We start from the raw sequence: 18,323 nt of genomic DNA, 5'->3' as shown, positions 1-18,323 counted from the left end.
CATCTCATAACTGTCATAAATGGAGATTTATTTAGCATTTAAAGAACTCAGCACCTAAACAAGCTTCCTATATTATGATTGGTTGCTGTATCTTTCAAGTCTCTTTTCACAAAAAGACTCCCTTCCATCTCTTTTCCTTTTACGATTTATTTGTAGAAGAAACCAAGGGCTGTGACCCTCAGAATTTTACACTGTTTGGGTTTTGTAGATTGCATTCCTAGGGTATGATTTAATATGTCCCTTGGACTTCTTATTCCCTTTGTGTGTCTCTAGAGGCTTGATCAGATTCAGGTTCAATTTGTTTTACAGAGTTTTGCTTACGGAAAGGTTTGTTTCTTCTATCAGGATGCCCATGATCTCAGGTGCTGGTACCCTCGCTCTCTCCTTTCTTGTTCACAATTTATTCCAGGAACTTAATATACTAATGTACATAGTGAATCATCAAGAAGGAAGGGACAGGGGTGCCTGGATGGCTCGGTTGGTTAAGCATCTGACTCTTGATTTCAGCTTGGGTCGTGATCTCAGGGTCGTGATCTCAGGGTCATGAGATCGAGCCCCAAGTCAGGCTCCTGGCTCAGTGGGGAGACTGCTTCTCTCCCTGTGTTCCACATTCCCCAAACTTATTTAAGATTGAAATAATTTTTGGCAGAACGTCTAATAGACAATAATACTTAGCATAACATGCTTTGAGAAATGTTGCCCTATATTAATTGATTAAAGCTTTTCACCCCCAGAAAAGTCAGACTTTCTCTTTTTTGTGTGTGTGATGTTTATAACCATTGATGTTCAATGGGTAATCCAGTATTTCCTTAGGGGCTTGCAAGATGGCACAATTCTATCGTTCCTTTTTCATACATTCACTATAATTCTTTTGTAAGTTTCCCTTTGTGTACTGTTCAGTTACTCGTTGCACAGTTTGTAAAGGAAAGGGAAGATCATGGCATCCTTTTTCCCTATCCTTCAATTTCTTTTTAGTGTCATTTTGAACTCATTAAGTCAAACATATTTGATGTGCTTCAGTCCACTCCAGTTACCATTCTTTTTGTTTTTTAATTGACGTTTAGATGCCATAAAGTACACTCATTTCAGGTGTGCAACGCAGTGATCTGACGGCTCCATACATTACAAAATGCTCAGCACAATGAATGTAGTCACCATGTCTGGTAACGATCCTTCTTTTTTCCAGTTACTATTCTTATTAATGCTCCAATTAGCCCATCTTGGCCAGTGGAAATCTCTTCAAACTGGCTTTTGTAAGTCATTTTGAGACGATTCCAATGGTATTTGGTAGCTCCTTGCCTCTTGTATGACTAGATAGTCCATGTTCAACTTGCTGTTTCCTGCTCTAGACTTCAAACCAGCTATTTCTCCTAAAAAAAAGCTCTGGTTCCTTTTGTTGGAAATAGTGTCCGGAAATCACAGCCAAGGTGCTAGAGATGCGGCCACTCTTACAAGACGTCAATGTGCTCACAGTTTTTGGATAGTGTAAAGAATTTTTTGCAAACTATATACAGTCCTAAAAAACACTTGATTATTTAGGAATGGGTTATCTGGATCTCTTCTTCTTCTTTTTTTTTTTTTTTAAATGATTTTTTATTATATTATGTTAGTCACCATACAGTACATCCCCGGTTTCCGATGTAAGGCTCGATGATTCATTAGTTGTGTATAACACCCAGTGCACCATGCAATACGTGCCCTCCTTACTACCCATCACCGGTCTATCCCATTCCCCCACCCCCCTCCCCTCTGAAGTCCTCAGTTTGTTTCTCATAGTCCATAGTCTCTCATGTTTCATTCCCCCTTCTGATTACCCCCCCTTTCTTTATCCCTTTCTTCCCCTACCGATCATCCTAGTTCTTATGTTCCATAGATGAGAGAAATCATATGATAGTTGTCTTTCTCTGCTTGACTTATTTCACTTAGCATTATCTCCTCCAGTGCTGTCCATGTTGTAGCAAATGTTGAGAACTCGTTCTTTCTGATAGCTGAGTAATATTCCATTGTATATATGGACCACAACTTCTTAATCCAGTCATCTGTTGAAGGGCATCTCGGATCCTTCCACAATTTAGCTATTGTGGACATTGCTGCTATGAACATTGGGGTGCATATGGCCCTTCTCTTCACTACGTCTGTATCTTTGGGGTAAATACCCAGTAGTGCAATGGCTGGATCATAGGGTAGCTCAATTTTTAACTTTTTAAGGGACCTCCACACTGTTTTCCAGAGTGGCTGTACCAACTTGCATTCCCACCAACAATGTAGGAGGGATCCCCTTTCTCCACATCCTCTCCAACAATTGTTGTTTCTTGCCTTGTCTATTTTTGCCATTCTAACTGGCGTAAGGTGGTATCTCAGTGTGGTTTTGATTTGAATTTCCTTGATGGCTAATGATTTTGAACATTTTTTCATGTGTCTGTTAGCCATTTGTATGTCTTCATTGGAAAAGTGTCTGTTCATATCTTCTGCCCATTTTTTGATTGGTTTATTTGTTTCTCGTGTATTGAGTTTGAGAAGTTCTTTGTAGATCTTGGATACCAGTCCTTTATCTGTAGTGTCATTTGCAAATATATTCTCCCATTCCGTGGGCTGCCTCTTAGTTTTTCTGACTGTTTCCTTGGATGTGCAGAAACTTTTAATCTTGATGAAGTCCCATAAATTCATTTTATCTTTTGTTTCTCTTGCCTTTGGGGATGTGTCATGAAAAAGGTTGCTTTGGCCGATGTCGTAGAGGTTGTTGCCTATGTTCTCCTCTAGAATTTTGATGGATTCCTGTCTCACATCGAGGTCTTTCATCCATTTGGAGTTTATTTTTGTGTATGGTGTGAGATAGTGGTCAAGTTTCATTCTCTTGCATGTAGCTGTCCAATTTTCCCAGCACCATTTACTGAAGAGACTGTCTTTTTCCCACCGGATGTTTTTTCCTGCTTTATCAAATATTAGTTGCCCAAAGAGCCGAGGGTCCATTTCTGGGCTCTCTATTCTGTTCCATTGGTCTATGTGTCTGTTTTTGTGCCAGTACCATGCTGTCTTTGTGATCACAGCTTTGTAGTACAGCTCGAAATCTGGCATTGTGATGCCCCCAGCTTTGTTTTTCCTTTTCAACAGTTCCTTGGAGATTCGGGGCCTTTTCTGTTTCCATACAAATTTAAGGACTGTTTGTTCCAGTTCTTTGAAAAATGTCCTTGGTATTTTGATCGGGATAGCATTGAAAGTGTAGATTGCTCTGGGTAGCATGGACATTTTAACTATGTTAATTCTTCCGATCCATGAGCATGGAATATCTTTCCATCTTTTTATGTCTTCCTCAATGTCTTTTAAGAGTGATTTATAGTTTCTAGAATATAGGTCCTTTACGTCTCTGGTTAAGTTAATTCCAAGGTAACGTATGGTTTTTGGTGCTATTGTAAATGGGATGGATTCCCTAATTTCTCTTTCTTCGGTCTCGTTATTCGTGTATAGAAATGCAACTGATTTCTGAGCATTTATTTTGTATCCTGCCACGTTACTGAATTGCTCTATAACTTCTAATAGTTTGGGAGTGGCTTCTTTTGGGTTTTCCATATAGAGTATCATGTCATCTGCAAAGAGAGACATTTTGACTTCTTCTTTGCCAATTTGAATACCTTTGATCCCTTTTTGTCGTCTGATTGCTCTTGCAAGGACTTCTAGTACTATGTTGAATAATAGTGGCGAGAGTGGGCATCCTTGTCGAGTTCCTGATCTTAAGGGAAAGGCTTCCAGCTTTTCCCCATTGAGAATAATATTTGCAGTAGGCTTTTCATAGATGGCTTTTATGAGATTGAGAAATGTACCTTCTATTCCTACACTCTGAAGGGTTTTAATCAGGAAAGGATGCTGTATTTTGTCAAATGCTTTTTCGGCATCGATTGAGAGGATCATATGGTTCCTGAGTCTTTTCTTGTTGATATGATGTATCACGCTGATTGATTTGCGAATATTGAACCACGCTTGCATCCCAGGTATGAATCCCACTTGATCGTGATGGATAATCCTTTTAATGTACTGTTGGATTCTATTAGCAAGTATCTGGTTGAGGATTTTGGCGTCCATATTCATTAGGGAAATCGGTCTGTAATTCTCCTTTTTGAGGGGGTCTTTGCCTGGTTTGGGGATCAAGGTAATATTGGCCTCATAGAATGAGTTTGGTAGCTTTCCTTCTGTTTCTATTTTTTGAAATAGCTTTAGGAGAATAGGTATTATTTCTTCTTTGAATGTTTGGTAGAATTCCCCAGGAAAACCGTCTGGGCCTGGAGTTTTGTTATTTGGAAGGTTCTTTATCACTGACTCAATTTCTTCATAATTAATTGGCCTGTTTAAGGAATCAATTTCTTCCGGTTTCAATCTTGTAGTTTATAGGTTTCCAGGAAGGATTCCATCTCTTCCAGATTGCTTAGTTTATTGGCATATAGCTGTTGATAAAAATTTCTAATAATCCTTCCAATTTCAATGGTGCTCGTCGTGACCTCTCCTTTTTCGTTCATAATTTTAATAATCTGGGTCCTTTCTCTTTTCTTTTGGATAAGTCTTGCCAGGGGTCTGTCAATTTTATTGATTCTCTCAAAGAACCAGCTTCTAGTCCTGTTGATCTGCTCTACTGTACTTCTGGTTTCTGCTTGATTGATTTCAGCTCTAATTTTGGTCAACTGCTTCCTCGTGCGTGGATTAGGCCTGTCCCTCTGTTGCTGTTCCAGCTTCTTGAGGTGAGAATATAAAAACTGCATTTTAGATTTTTCTATTCTTTTGAGTGAGGCTTGGATGGCTATGTATTTCCCCCTTAGGACTGCCTTTGCAGTATCCCATAGGTTTTGGACTGTTGTATTTTCATTCTCATTGGTCTCCATAAATTGTTTAATTTGATTTTTGATTTCCTGGTTTATCGAGTCATTCCTGAGCAGGATGGTTCTTAGTCTCCAAGTGTTTGAGTTTCTTCCAAATTTTTCCTTGTGGTTGAGTTCCAATTTCAGAGCGTTGTGGTCTGAGAATATGCAGGGGATAATTTCAATCTTTTGGTATCGGTTGAGACCTGTTTTGTGTCCCAGAACATGGTCTATTCTTGAGAATGTTCCATGGGCATTAGAATAGAATGAGTATTCTTTGGTTCTGGGGTGTAGTGTTCTATATATATCTATGAGGTCCAACTCGTCGAGTATGGCATTCAAAGCCTTTGATTCTTTGCTTAGTTTTTGCCAGGGTGTTCTGTCTATTTCTGATAGTGGAGTGTTGAGGTCCCCTACTATTAATGTATTTTTATTTATATGTCTCTTTATTCTGGTTAAGAGTTGGCTTGTGTATCTTGCTGCTCCCCTGTTGGGGGCATATATATTTATAATTGTCATATCCACTTGTTGAATACTTCCCTTAAGAATAATATAGTGCCCTTCTGCATCTCTAACTATAGTCTGTAGTTTAAAATCCAATTTATCTGATATGAGAATTGCTACCCCAGCTTTCTTTTGAGGTCCATTTGCGTGAAAGATGGTACTCCATCCCCTTACTCTCAGTCTGAATGCATCTTTGGGTTTGAAATGAGTCTCTTGTAGACAGCAAATGGATGGGTCATTTCTTTTTATCCCATCTGCAACCCTGTGGCGTTTTATGGGATGGTTCAAACCATTTACATTAAGACTGATTACTGAGAGATATGATTTTAATGTTGCCATGTTGCCAGTAAAGTCTTTGTTTCTATTGGCTGTGACTTTCTGTTCTGTATCACTCTTGGGGCCTTTTTACTTTTATAGAACCCCCCGTAATATCTCCTGTAGGGCTGGTTTCGTGGTTACGAAATTGGTTAGTGACTGGCGATTCTGAAATGTCTTTATTTCTCCATCAATTCTGAATGACAGCCTTGCTGGATAAAGGATCCTTGGCTGCATGTTTTTCTCTGAAAGAGCTTTAAATATGCTCCCCCAACCCTTTCTCTCATTCCAGGTCTGTGTAGACAGGTCTGACATAATTCTGATGCTTTTGCCTTGGTACATGAGAAATTTCTTTGCCCTGGCCGCTTTCAATACTGTATCCTTGCATCTAATATTTGCGAATTGCACTATGACGTGACGTGGCGTAGGTTTGTCATGGTTGAGCTTGGGAGGGGTCCTCTCTGCCTCTTGGACACGAATGTTTGTTTCCCTTGCTAGATTAGGGAAGTTTTCAGCTACAATTTGTTCAAATATCTCTTCTAGACCTCTGTTTTTCTCCACCCCCTCGGGGATGCCGATGATTCTAACATTGGATTGTTTCATTGAGTCAGTAATCTCCCGTAACCTACATTCGTGGGCGTGGATTTTTTTAAGACCATCTTCTATTTTCATTTTTTCCTCTATTAACCCATCCTCCAATTCACTAACTCGTTCCTCTGCTTCTGCGACCCTGGCCGTCAGAGCCTCTAGTTTTGCCTGCATTTGGCTCATAGAATTTTTAATTTCTGTCAGATTCACTCTCATTTCTGTCCTTAGGGATTCTATATTCTCAGTAACCTTTTCGTTAATAGTTTTTTCAATTCTACTCATCATTTTGACCATCGTTACTCTGAATTCCATTTCTGATAATTTGGTTACATCCATATCCATTATTTCTGTGGCAGAGGCCACAGAATCACTGTCTTTTCTTTGCTGGGGGGGGGCTTCTCCTTCTTGTCATTCTGATGAAGAGAGGTTGCGGGGTTTCCAGAGCCCAAATTATTGACTGGGTCCCAGGCCGTGCCCCTTGTTTTATAGGGATCTTAGGGATGTGGGCTTCTTCTTTAAAGATTTTATTTATTTATTTATGTGGCAGCCAACCAGCGAGAGAGGGAACAGAAGCAGGGGAGTGGGAGAGGAAGAAGCAGGCTCCCAGCGGAGGAGCCCGATGAGGGACTCCTTTCCAGAACGCCGGGATCACGCCCTAAGCCGAAGGCAGGCGCTCAATGACTGCGCCACCCAGGCGCCCGGGTTGTGGGCTTCTTGATTTTTCAGCCTGCCTTCTGGGGGAGGGGCCTGCCGCACCGATACTCAGGCAACCCTGTTTGGGTAGAGTCTCCGTGTCCCCTGCGAGGGGGGATGGGGATGGGCACTCCCTGAGCCGGTATTTCCAGGCTTTTGTTCTCTGGCGGCTTTCCCTGGCGGTTTGCTGTGCCTCTTCTGAGAGTCAGAGCAGCAGCGGCCAAATTTCAGCCTCTGTCACAGAACAGAGGGATTGCGGCCTGTTCTCTACTAATGTTCTGGCCACTTTAACTCTGTTTCTGTTGGTGCTGCTCAACCCTGCAGCGTCCCGGGATGTGCGCCCCACACCCGGCGTCCCAGCCCTCACTTCCAGGGCCGGCGTCTCTGTCCTTTGTGTTTCTAATGCCGCCAGCCGCCAGCCGCCCCGCGCGCGCTCCCGGATCTCCTGGTCTCAGTCTGGATCCAGTGAGCGCACCGGGATTCCGGGGTTCCGCGAGATGCCTGGTGGCGCGCGCACCCAGCTCACGGTCTCAGTCTGCTGTTTTGCGGGTGCCGTCTGCGAGCCCCGCCCGCTCTCCCGTGCAAGTGGCTACCGCTTCCCGGCGCCCGAACGCGGCGGCTCCCTCCCCCTTCCGTTTATCTTCCGATATCTGTGCACAGTTTCATGGCTCCCCGCTTCGTACCTCAATACTCAGCGCTGGAGATGTTCATTTGTAGAGATCCAGATGCGTCTTCCTGCATCTCAGGCTGGTTCCGTGGTTGTTTAGGCTGGTCTGGTACCTATCCAGCTCGACTCGGAGGACCGGCTGAAAACGGTGTCTCCTACTCCTCCGCCATCTTAACTCCTCCTCCTGGATCTCTTCTTCTAATTGCTTATGTACTTGCATCTTTCTGAGGCCAGGAGTTTGAGAACCATCACCTCTTCTTCACTGGTACCTGGCCCAAAGCTTGGAGCATACTAGCTACTCAGAACAAATTCACCGAATGAGAAAAATCAGGCTTTAGATGCTGAAAAGGAGCTACCAAAAATGAGTTATAGAAATATGAGGAGAAATTACAGCATAATTAGAATAACTCAGTAGCTGCTGGGGTCATGATTTGAATAGGTTCAACATTTGCTTGGATGGTTAAGTCCACATACATTTGTATTAAAAATACAGACTATTTTAAAAAGAGCATGTCCATGAAAATATGCAAGTCTTAATATCCTACTTCAGGTCATCCTGACTTGAGCATTTCAACCTAAGACAATTGTCAATAGAGACCATTATGGGAAGGCAGGTCTGAGCTCACAGTAGAGCTGAAAGTAATGGAAACCCAGCCCCCCTTGTTGGGAAAGGGCGTTGGCAGTGCAGGATGGGGCAGGGGTGGCAGGTTGGTTGAGAGACTGGAGGCCTATTCCCAGTGGATGGGGAAGCACATGGGTGGCCCACACCTGTGAAGTTGCAGATTGGCCTCGGACAGTTCGGAACCTTTCGAAGGGAAGGGTAGGACCTGAAGCATAGGCCCTATTAGGAAGCTGGAGACGGTGATAGAGGTGGATCTGCTGGTTGTGGGGGGCAGGGAATAGATGGGTGTAAAAGTTGGGCCTCTCTTCCTCTGTCTCCCCCTGATGTCTGCATCTAAGTTTCCGATGATGTTGGCTCACGCAAGCCCGTCCAGTCTTGGAGCAGCTGCTCGCTTAAACTCCCTTCTGTTCCTCTTTCTGACCAGCAGCCTCTTTCTCCAGGAGCCCTTAACTGGCCATAATGTGGAAGAGGCAACGAGGGTTTTGACTTGCTAATGGGGAAAACCCAACTCTGGTTGCCTCCAGCACAAGAGAGTAGAGAGTTCTGAGGAAACCGATAGCTCTGAAAACCAGTAGGCATGTTTCGAGAACCAGCCGTGGAAATTGGCAGGACCCAGGGTAGCTCTAGGAGTGCGATCAGCAGGAACAAAAGGATGCCATTCCTGGCAGGAACAATCTTGTCCATGATGTTGCCACTGGGATCAGCCATTTGTCAGAATCTCCAAAGACAGCTTGCTCTGCCAAGGTCCTAGAGGAAGGGGCTTCTGGAATGAAAGGCGGCCGGCTGAATTTCCACTCCCACCAAGACTATACATGACAGGGGAGAAGAGTTTGGGATCGGCAGTGCTGTCACGAAGAGGGAATGAGTGCTGGTCAGCCAAGAAAGGGGATGGGTTTTTTTCAGTTTTTTGGTTTCTTACTCAAAGACATTACTTATTATTATTTCTCTGAGAAATGAATACATGAACATGAAAACACAGTGCTAATAAATATCATAACCACACTATGTACTGATTTAATCATATGTCAAGAGGTACGTTATTCATAGTCAGTGTTCCCAGTTCATACAGCAAAGCTGTAAGTTCGACATGATGGTTTTATCTGTAACTGATGCTCAGGGAGGTTGAAGTGCAAGGTCATAGCTAATTGTGGCAGAGGTGGGATCTGAATACAGGTCCACTGACTTCAAACAGACCAGCGTCCCGTGTTGCCTCTCATCCCCCGCAGCTGGATCGATTTCTCTCTCCCTAAACCTCTGACATCACTTTTGACACCACTCGATTTATCATGTTTTACAATAGTGATTTGGTCATGTTTCTTTCTCACTCCTTATGATCATCACAGTTACTTAGTGATCCAAATTCTGTGATCTTTCTTGAATTTTTAAAGTCAACGTTTTTCTGTTTATTAAAAAAAACTTTTCAGTTAAGCTCTTATGTCTTGGTTTGGTTTCGTTTCCTCCCATAAGTCAGCGACTTTAACAACGAAAATCTCCTCACCCCTGGACTAAGGCCAGGAGGAAAAATTCCTTTATTAAAATCAGCCAACCCTGATCAGGGGCCCTCTTCCCACCCCCAGTTTCCTTCACAACTTCCTTCAACCCCATCAGAAATAACCAGTCATCAAAGCCTAGCTGTTTTTTCAACTTATTACTATAATATACACAATATGCAAAATACAAAATTATATATACCGTGGGCAATGCTAGAACGATAGAGTCAACTTCCGTGACCCCAACTCAACAACTCATCCCTACCCCCACTCATACCCTCATACACCCTCATATACTCTCATACACACTCTTTCACACACTCGCACCCACCCCCTCACACCCACATATACCCTCATACCCACTCACACCCCTTCACACACCCTCATACACACTTTCACATTCTCACACCCACACACAGCCTCAAACGCTCACACACACCTTTTCACACAGTCACATACACTCACACCCTTCACACACTCACACCTATACATACCCTCACACCCTCCCATCTACCCTCACACCCACAAACACCCTCACACACCCTCACCCACACACTCGTGCACTCTCGCACACCCATACAAACTCCTACACACACTCACACACCCGCTCACACTCACTCCCACATGTACACCTACACTCACACACACCCTCCTCACACACCCACACACTTAAACTCACACACACTGTCCTCCCCAGTGGGATGATTCTAAAGCCAACGCCAGACACCACGATTTCATCTTCTCTTATTTCGGTATGTATCTCTAAAATAGAAGGATTCTAATAAACATAACTATAGCCCCATCACCAAATCTAACACATTCATTAAAAATTCCTTAGTATTATCAAATATCCAGGCAGAAGTCAAACTCCCCTAGTCATCTTATGTATATTCTGGAACAAATCAGGATCTAAACCTGGATCATACATTTCAGCCACATTTTTAAGGAGATGCCTATAAATGCCCAAAATAATGAGATCGCTCTATGTGTAATGACGTGGAAATACCAAGTGCCAAGATACACTAGTGAACGAGCATGGACAATATGCACGACGTGATCCACTTTTGCCTAAAAATTATGCCTTTCTATATACACATAAAGAAATCTCAAAAAAGAAGCCATTTGGTACATACCCAAATTCCGGACTTCCAGAGGACAAGCAGGTGCTCAGCATGAAGCATACTGTTTGCACAAATGGTTTCAGCACAGTGAGCCCCTCTTATCAGTTAATCACGGGCACCCTCCCAGAATCTAGGTTCTCAGTTGCTAGTCCAGGGCCAACCTCATAAACAGGCCTGTCAGAGGATACCACGCCTTCCCACCAAGTTAACTCTTTTCAACACAGCCAGCAAACAAGTAGAAGGAGTCAAATGCACGATAAAAATAAAAATTACATCAGCAGCGTCCAGTCTGTTTTCACGGTGAAAATGGTGAAGCCAGTAAACTGTATCCCTTTTCAGGAAACCACATTTTCCCTCCAGAGACCTGGGGGTATAGTGTGGAGCCCTAGTGTCACATTTCTGGCCAGACGGCCCCCTTCTGTGGACAAAGGCACTGCACTTCTTGTCCCTTTCTTCACCCTTCATAGCATCTTCCAAAGAAAATTTAGGGTGAACCCAAAACAATCCATAGAAGCAGTTTTCCGTGTCACTAGAGTAGTTCCAGTCATCGCTGTCTTTACGGAAGGGTTCGGATGCACTGGCCTTTAGAATGGAGATTTGATTTTGAGCTTCTTGGTCACTCCCGCAGTCTTTGATAGTCCTTTCCAAATCAGATGACTTGGACAAAGAAAGAACCTAGCCAAGTCCCTCAGGAGGTACTGCCCAGCCCAGCCCAGGTGGCCACACTTGGGTACCTCTACCCTTACTTTTGGGGTGATAACTTTTGCTCTTTCTATGTAAAATATCACCTTCATACATCCAAGCATCTACACTCAAGATATCTTGGACAGTGTTGATTTGGGACATGCTATCTGATGGATGTCACAATATGTTTAGATTTAGAGTTCAGCAACCTGAGGATTGCCCAAAGCACTAGACCATCTTGTCTTGTCTGGTCCGCACGGAGATCTTTCCTTGTTTGAGATTCAGTCTCTACTGAAAAATGATGGAAGTGCAGAGCTTGGAGGCCACTTGTTACACTTACAAAATCTGAATAAAAAGTATAAAAGTCAGCTCAGCTCTGGGACTATTTCTATGTTTTACTTATAAACCAGAAGGCTTGTAATTCCCTTCCCCACAGCCTCACCAACTTGTTATAGCCATGAGTCAGATCTCTGCCGCTTTGGGATCGGAAATCATTGAAGTTACACCCACACAAGCATATCCCTATGGGTGACAGGACTCTGAACAACATCTAAAATCTGCATACAAATAAATGATACATTTGGGGGCTTTCTGTGCTTTTATAATTTCCCAAGAGGAAATTTAAGCAAATATGTTGGGTAGTGTTCTTTTTCTGTTTTAAAATTTGTTTCAAATTTCAATGCTTGGATCACATAATCCAGAGTCGAAGACATTCAATTATGTTAAATAGGTACGTAATTTCTACCTATGAGTCACCGTGAATTGGCGTATCAAAAAACCTTCCATTAAAACTTAGAGGATTTGAGGGCGCCGGGGTGCTCAGTCGGTTAAGCATCTGCCTTTGGCTCAGGGCATGATCCCGGGGTCCCGGGATCTAGTCAAGCTGCATGTTGGGCTCCCTGCTCAGCATAGAGGCTGTTTCTCCCTATCCCTCTGCCACTCCACCTGCTTGTGCTCTCTCGCTCGCTCCCTCCTTCTAATAAATAAATAAAATCTTTTAAAAAATGTCACAGGAATTTGTCTACTGTTTTCTTGATTCATTTTGTGATCAATTGCCTACTAACTTATGATATCTCTTTATTGTTTATTGACTAATACTTTACATCTGCTCTGTTATTTAACACTTCGGGCCTTTGTCTGGCTTCCCAAAGCGCCTTAAAAGCAATGATTGTATTTTTATTCACCTCTGCGTCAAGCCAAGTGTGGGAACAGTCACTGGCACCTACTAATGTTTTGCTGAATGGATGAACAGATGTGCGAATGACTAGGTTGTCAGCTCCTGAAGAATGTGAGCTCCCTCTTCCAATGTCTTTACTAGATAAATATTTGGTTTCCCGAAGGACAATCTGAGTACTCCTGCGAACGCCAGAAGGGTGGTTGTGCCATGTTGCTTCTCCACAAGCCATTCATCTCTTACAGATTCATGCCAAGATATGAATGAAACGATTTCGTGTCTGGGATTTGCTTCAAAATAATTGGTGGGGAGGGGGAGGAGACAAGGACAAACAGCTAAAACAAGGTTGACCACGAGGTGGCTCAAGTTGAAGTTTACTGTAGGGGTGAAAGTCTTCAGAGTGCATTTCACAAGTGGTATAGTGTCTACCTGTGTGCAGATGTTTGCTCACACGTCTATTCTAGCGCGTTGTTCTCTCTGGGGAAAAGAGGCACTACGTTCCGTATTGTATTATTACCCTCTCATATTTTTAACCTCCGATGTCCTTGAATGAATTTCTTTACTGCTTGCATAACTAAAGGTTTGTGTTTTGTTGTTGTTTTGTTTTTGCAACTAAATTCCTTGACTGATACACTTACCTCCTCCTAGGCATTCGATACGTAGAATCTCACTGAATCTGGAAACAATAACCCGCTGAGGTTTGAAGAGGGCAGGAATGAGATTACAAAAAACCCAGTTGGCCATGCCTGGTAGTATTTGTATGCAAAGGGGAGCCACTATATAGTGTATTTGAAAGAGAAATGGGGGCGCTGCAGAGACAGCAGGAGGAAAGCCTGAATTATCTCAAGGCTTTCTCCACCAACAGAGGCAACAAAAAGGAACAGCAGCTGTGCCCAACACAATTACTCCAGAATGCCTCCGCAAAGCAAAGGCCTCCTCGCTTTGGCCAGCAGGGGGCGTACTTGGCTCCCGGCCGCTCCTCTCTATAGGGAGCAGTTTGTGTGTGAGCATGCCCCTGGGGGCCTCACTAAAGGGGCGGACGGTTGGGTAACTGGGTGATGGGCATTAAGGAGGGCACTTGAAGTAATGAGCACTGGGTGTTATATGCAACTGATGAATCACTAAACTCTACTTCTGAAACTAGTAATACAGTATATGCTAATTAAATCAAATTTAAATAGAAAATAAAAATTTTTTTAAAAACCTGTTTAAAAAAAAAGAGAGAAGTCAACAGCCAACACTCCCCTTTTCCATTATGGAAACAGATCTGCAGACCACTGAGAAAAGTCACTCAAACTATCTATGCTAATCAATTTTATACTTCATTTTAAGCATAAACGAGCCCCAATGGTAGACAGAATAATGGCCCCCACAGATACTCATGTTCTAATGCCTGGAAACTATTTTTTTAAGATTTTACTTATTTACTTGACAGAGAGAGAGAGCATAAGCAGGGGGAGTGGCAGAGGGAGAGGGAGAAGTAGACTCCCCACTGAGCAGAGAGCCTGATGTGGGGCTCGATCCCAGGACCCTGAGATCATGACCTGACCAGAAGGAAGATGCTTAACCAACTGAGCCACCCAGGCACCCTTAATCCCAGGAAACTATTAATAATTTCAATTAGGTGGCAAAGGGGAATCAATTTGCAGATAAAATTAAGGTTGCTAATCAGCTGACCTTAAGATAGGGAGATTCTCCTGACTGTCCACCTGGGCACCATGGAATCATGGGGTCCATAAAAGTGGAAGAGGGAGGTAGAGGGGCGGGGGGGGGGGGGGCAGAGTGAGTCCATGTAAGAAGTTTGATGAGAGAGGAAGGAGCCACCAGCCAAGGAATGTGGGCAGCCCCTAGAAGCTAGAAGAAGCAAGGGAACAGATTCTCCCCTGGAGCCTCTCGAAGGGAACACAGCGCGGCCGACACCTTGATTTAATTCCAAGGAGACCCATGTCGGGCTTCTAACCCACAGAACTATAAGAGAGTAAACCCGAGTTGTTGTAAGTTTGTGGTCATTTGTTAGAGCCATCACAGAAAGTTAACACAGCCCCAGGGATGAAAACCATCCGTGGGGGAGAATTACCATCATAAATACACAAACGACCACTCGAAGAATGACTGAGAAGAGGGTTCTGCTCTGGGTTGGTTAGATATTAAAGAAGAGTGACTGACTGCTCATTTCCACTTCCTAAGAAATCTACTACAAGTCAACGAGCACGGAGTAACAGACACAAAACCCGGTTAAGAAAAGATCCAGCATGGACGCGTGACGAGATGTGGGGACCGTCTGCCCCTCTGAGGCGCTGCTCCCCACAAACGGAGCGAGGTTGACGCCTGCTCTGGTCAAGGCAGTGCTGATAGAATTAAATGCAGCGGCGTAAGCGTCCCCACAGTAAGAGCTACACCAACAAGTTGTTTTTCAATTATTACTGCTAGCTTGTGGCTACCCCGGCGGGACGGGGGCACCACCTAAGCCATCACAGCCCTCCTGTTATGTGGAGACCATCTAAGTGACACCATCACATTTGACACTGCACCCGGGTGAGTATTCTTGAGAGGCACACAGTAAGCTCTGGGAGAGCACAGGCTGTACGTGAAGACACCCCTGAACTCTGCCCCCGGGCGCAGCTGGGCGAATCACTCAAGCTCCTCATCTGTAAAGTGCGAATGACGGAACTGTGAGAACGAAAATGAGAGTAAGCCGAGAAAGCGCTGGCACCATCTAGCATCCGTCCGAGGCCTGACTCGATGGCAGCTCTCATTATTAATGCTGAGCATCTCTTCACAGAGGGCACCCACCGCTTCTGAACACTTCAGTGATTTTTACCTGTATTATTTCAATGGATGAGCAAAGCCTCCCTCAGAAAGAAGCATGGCAGGTTGGTATCCGTTTCTCAAATATGAAAAATAATGCACAGAAAAGAAACATGCCTTGCTGTAGTGAATGGACGCAAGGATTAGCTTCAGAGAATTTCGGGGGACTACAGTCGGTAGAAGAGCCCCAGAACGACTTCCTTTCACTCACACCAGTGATACTAGGCAGCCAGCAGTGAAGAGATGAGAAGGATCTTCAAAATCTCTCATTCTTAAATACCATTCAGCAGGGAGCCAGTGGCATCCCAGAGGAGCGTTTAGGAAACGGAACTGGTCTGTCGCAGCCCAGCCAAAGGAGAGACGTCAAAGGAGGCAACAATCCCCCGCCAGGTGTGTTCGGCGAGACTTCAGAGGACAGACCATGAGAGAATCCACAGGGTGAGTCGGAGCCATCACAGAACAAACATTTGTGTATGTTTTTCAGTATCCAAAGGCAAAGCAGAGGAGATAAATGAATTTTACGTGTAATCAACTTGCAAAAAGACATTTGGAATGTTGCTCCATGGCCCCTTCCATTACCTCATGGCAAATTTTCAGTGAGTTGTTTGGCTTTTCATCAGCTAAAAATAGTAAAAGTCACATAATGAGAAAAGTTTTGCAAGGAAAGAATGAACTACATTTTTTTTTTTCCAGGTGTTTTACCACTGGATCGGACAGATGGACCAGAACATAATAAATGTCAGCCAGGTGTGAGCATGGCACTGATGACCTTTTCCTTTTTTTTCTTCTTCCTTTCTTCCTTCTCACCTCCTTCCTCCCTCCTTTCCTTTTCTTCCTGTCTTCCTTTTCTTTTTCTTGTCTTTGACCCTCCCTTTTTTCCTTCCTTTCTTAATGAAGAAACTCAGCACTATCTCATCAAGCCCAGCCAGCTTATCTGGGAAGTCTTGTCAGCACTTGGTGTATAATCCTGTCCCGTATCATTATAACTGTTGGGTTTCATTCCACTATAAGGTAATATATGCAACCTTTTATGCAACAATATGAAAATAGATAAATAAATGAAAATATGGTTGATGCTCTGTAATACTACTCCACAATTTAAATTAAAAAACAAACAAACAGGGCACCTGGGTGGCTCAGTCAGTTAAGTGGCTGCCTTCAGCTCAGGTCATGATCTCAGTGTCCTGGGATGGAGTCCTGCTCAGCAGGGAGCCTGCTTTTCCCTCTCCCTCTGCCCCTTCCCCTGCTTGTGCTCTCTTGCTCTATCTCTTTCTCAAATAAATAAAATCTTAAAAAAAAAAAACCAACCAAACCATGATTTTAGAGAATATTTAATGTCATGAGGAAGTGTTAGGTGAAAAAACAGAATTTAACTTAAGTTCTGGTAATTATTAAGACTGATAATTAGAAAAGACAGGGAATTCCTACAACTCAATAAGAAAAGGTCAAACAATCCAAATATTAGTAGGCAAAATATTTGAACAGATGTTTTACAAAGGAAGATTTATCAATGGCAAATAAACACACGAAAAGATGTTCAACATCATTGATCATCAGGGATTAATGATCACAGACTCAGAGAAACACAGATTAAAGTCACAGTAAGATGCCGCTACAACCCAGCAGAACGGTTACATTTCAACACCAAATGCTGGCAAAGATGTGGATCAGGCACAATTCTCGTACATTACTGGGGAAGTAAAATTTATTGCCACTTTCTAAAAGGTCTGGCAGCTTCTTAGACGGATGCTCGCACTGTAAACCAACGGATGCTCACACTGTAAACCAACGACTCTACTCCTAGATATTTATCCGAGAGACATGAAAGCACATATCCACAGGAAAGAACATACGAAACTGCTCTCGTAGTATCTTTATTCATGATAGCTCAAGCAGCAATAGCTCAGGTGGCCATCCATCAGAGAACAGCTAAGCAGTCCACACTCACACAACAGAATACCACTCAGCGACGAGACGGAACTGCATGCATGTCACAATGGGGACGAGTCCCAGGATTCCACTTGTTAAGTGAAAGAAACCTTCCACCAAAGACTACGTATCACCACTAATCATTAGGGAAATGCAAATCAAAACCACAATGAGATAGATACCATTTCGCACCATTAGGATGGCTATTAATGATTCCACCCCACCCCACCCCCCAAAAAAGAAAATAACAACTGTTGGGAAAACATGGATAAATTGTAACCATTGTGTATTGCTACTGGAAATATAAGATGGTTCGACTAAATGTGGACGATAGTATGGGTGCTTCCTCAAAAACACAGAATTACCTTATGACCCAGCAGTTCTGCTCCTAGGTACATACCCCAAAGAATTGAAAGCAGAGACCCAAACAGCTATGTATACACCAATGTCCACAGCAGTATTATTCACAATAGCCAAAAGGTAGAAACAACCCAAATGTCCATCAATGAATCAATGGATAAATAAAATGGGCTATACCCATATAATGGAATATGATGGAGCCTTTAAAAGATCTGGAATTCTGATACATGCTGAACCTTGAATTCTGAACATGGATGAAGCTTGAACACTTTACACAAAGTGAAATAGGCCTGACACAACAAGATAAACATTGTATGGCTCCACTTATTAGGAGTTTCTAGAAGAGGCAAGTTCATAGAGACAGAAAGAAGAGTAGTGATTAGCAGGGGCTGAAGGGACGGGAGAATGGGGAGTTAGTGTTTAATGGGCACAGGGTTTCAGTTTGAGATGATGGAGAAGTTCTGCCGATGTTTAGTGGTGACGGTGACACAACAGCGTGAAGGTATTTCATGCCACTGAACTGT

The 18,323-nt window shown here is 43.3% G+C and overlaps 1 protein-coding gene across 1 annotated transcript in view; it reads right to left on the bottom strand.

Annotated features, from left to right (window-relative positions):
- Window positions 1–18,323, bottom strand: part of LOC113264322 (cytidine monophosphate-N-acetylneuraminic acid hydroxylase) — a 168,084-nt gene that overhangs the window by 137,550 nt on the left and 12,211 nt on the right. The gene's annotated exons all lie outside the window — the stretch shown is intronic.

Source organism: Ursus arctos, unplaced genomic scaffold (genome assembly GCF_023065955.2).
Source record: "Ursus arctos isolate Adak ecotype North America unplaced genomic scaffold, UrsArc2.0 scaffold_31, whole genome shotgun sequence".
NCBI classification, from domain to species: Eukaryota; Metazoa; Chordata; class Mammalia; order Carnivora; family Ursidae; genus Ursus; species Ursus arctos.
Note: the sequence above shows the minus strand (reverse complement) of the source record. Positions and strands in the feature narration are given on the sequence as shown.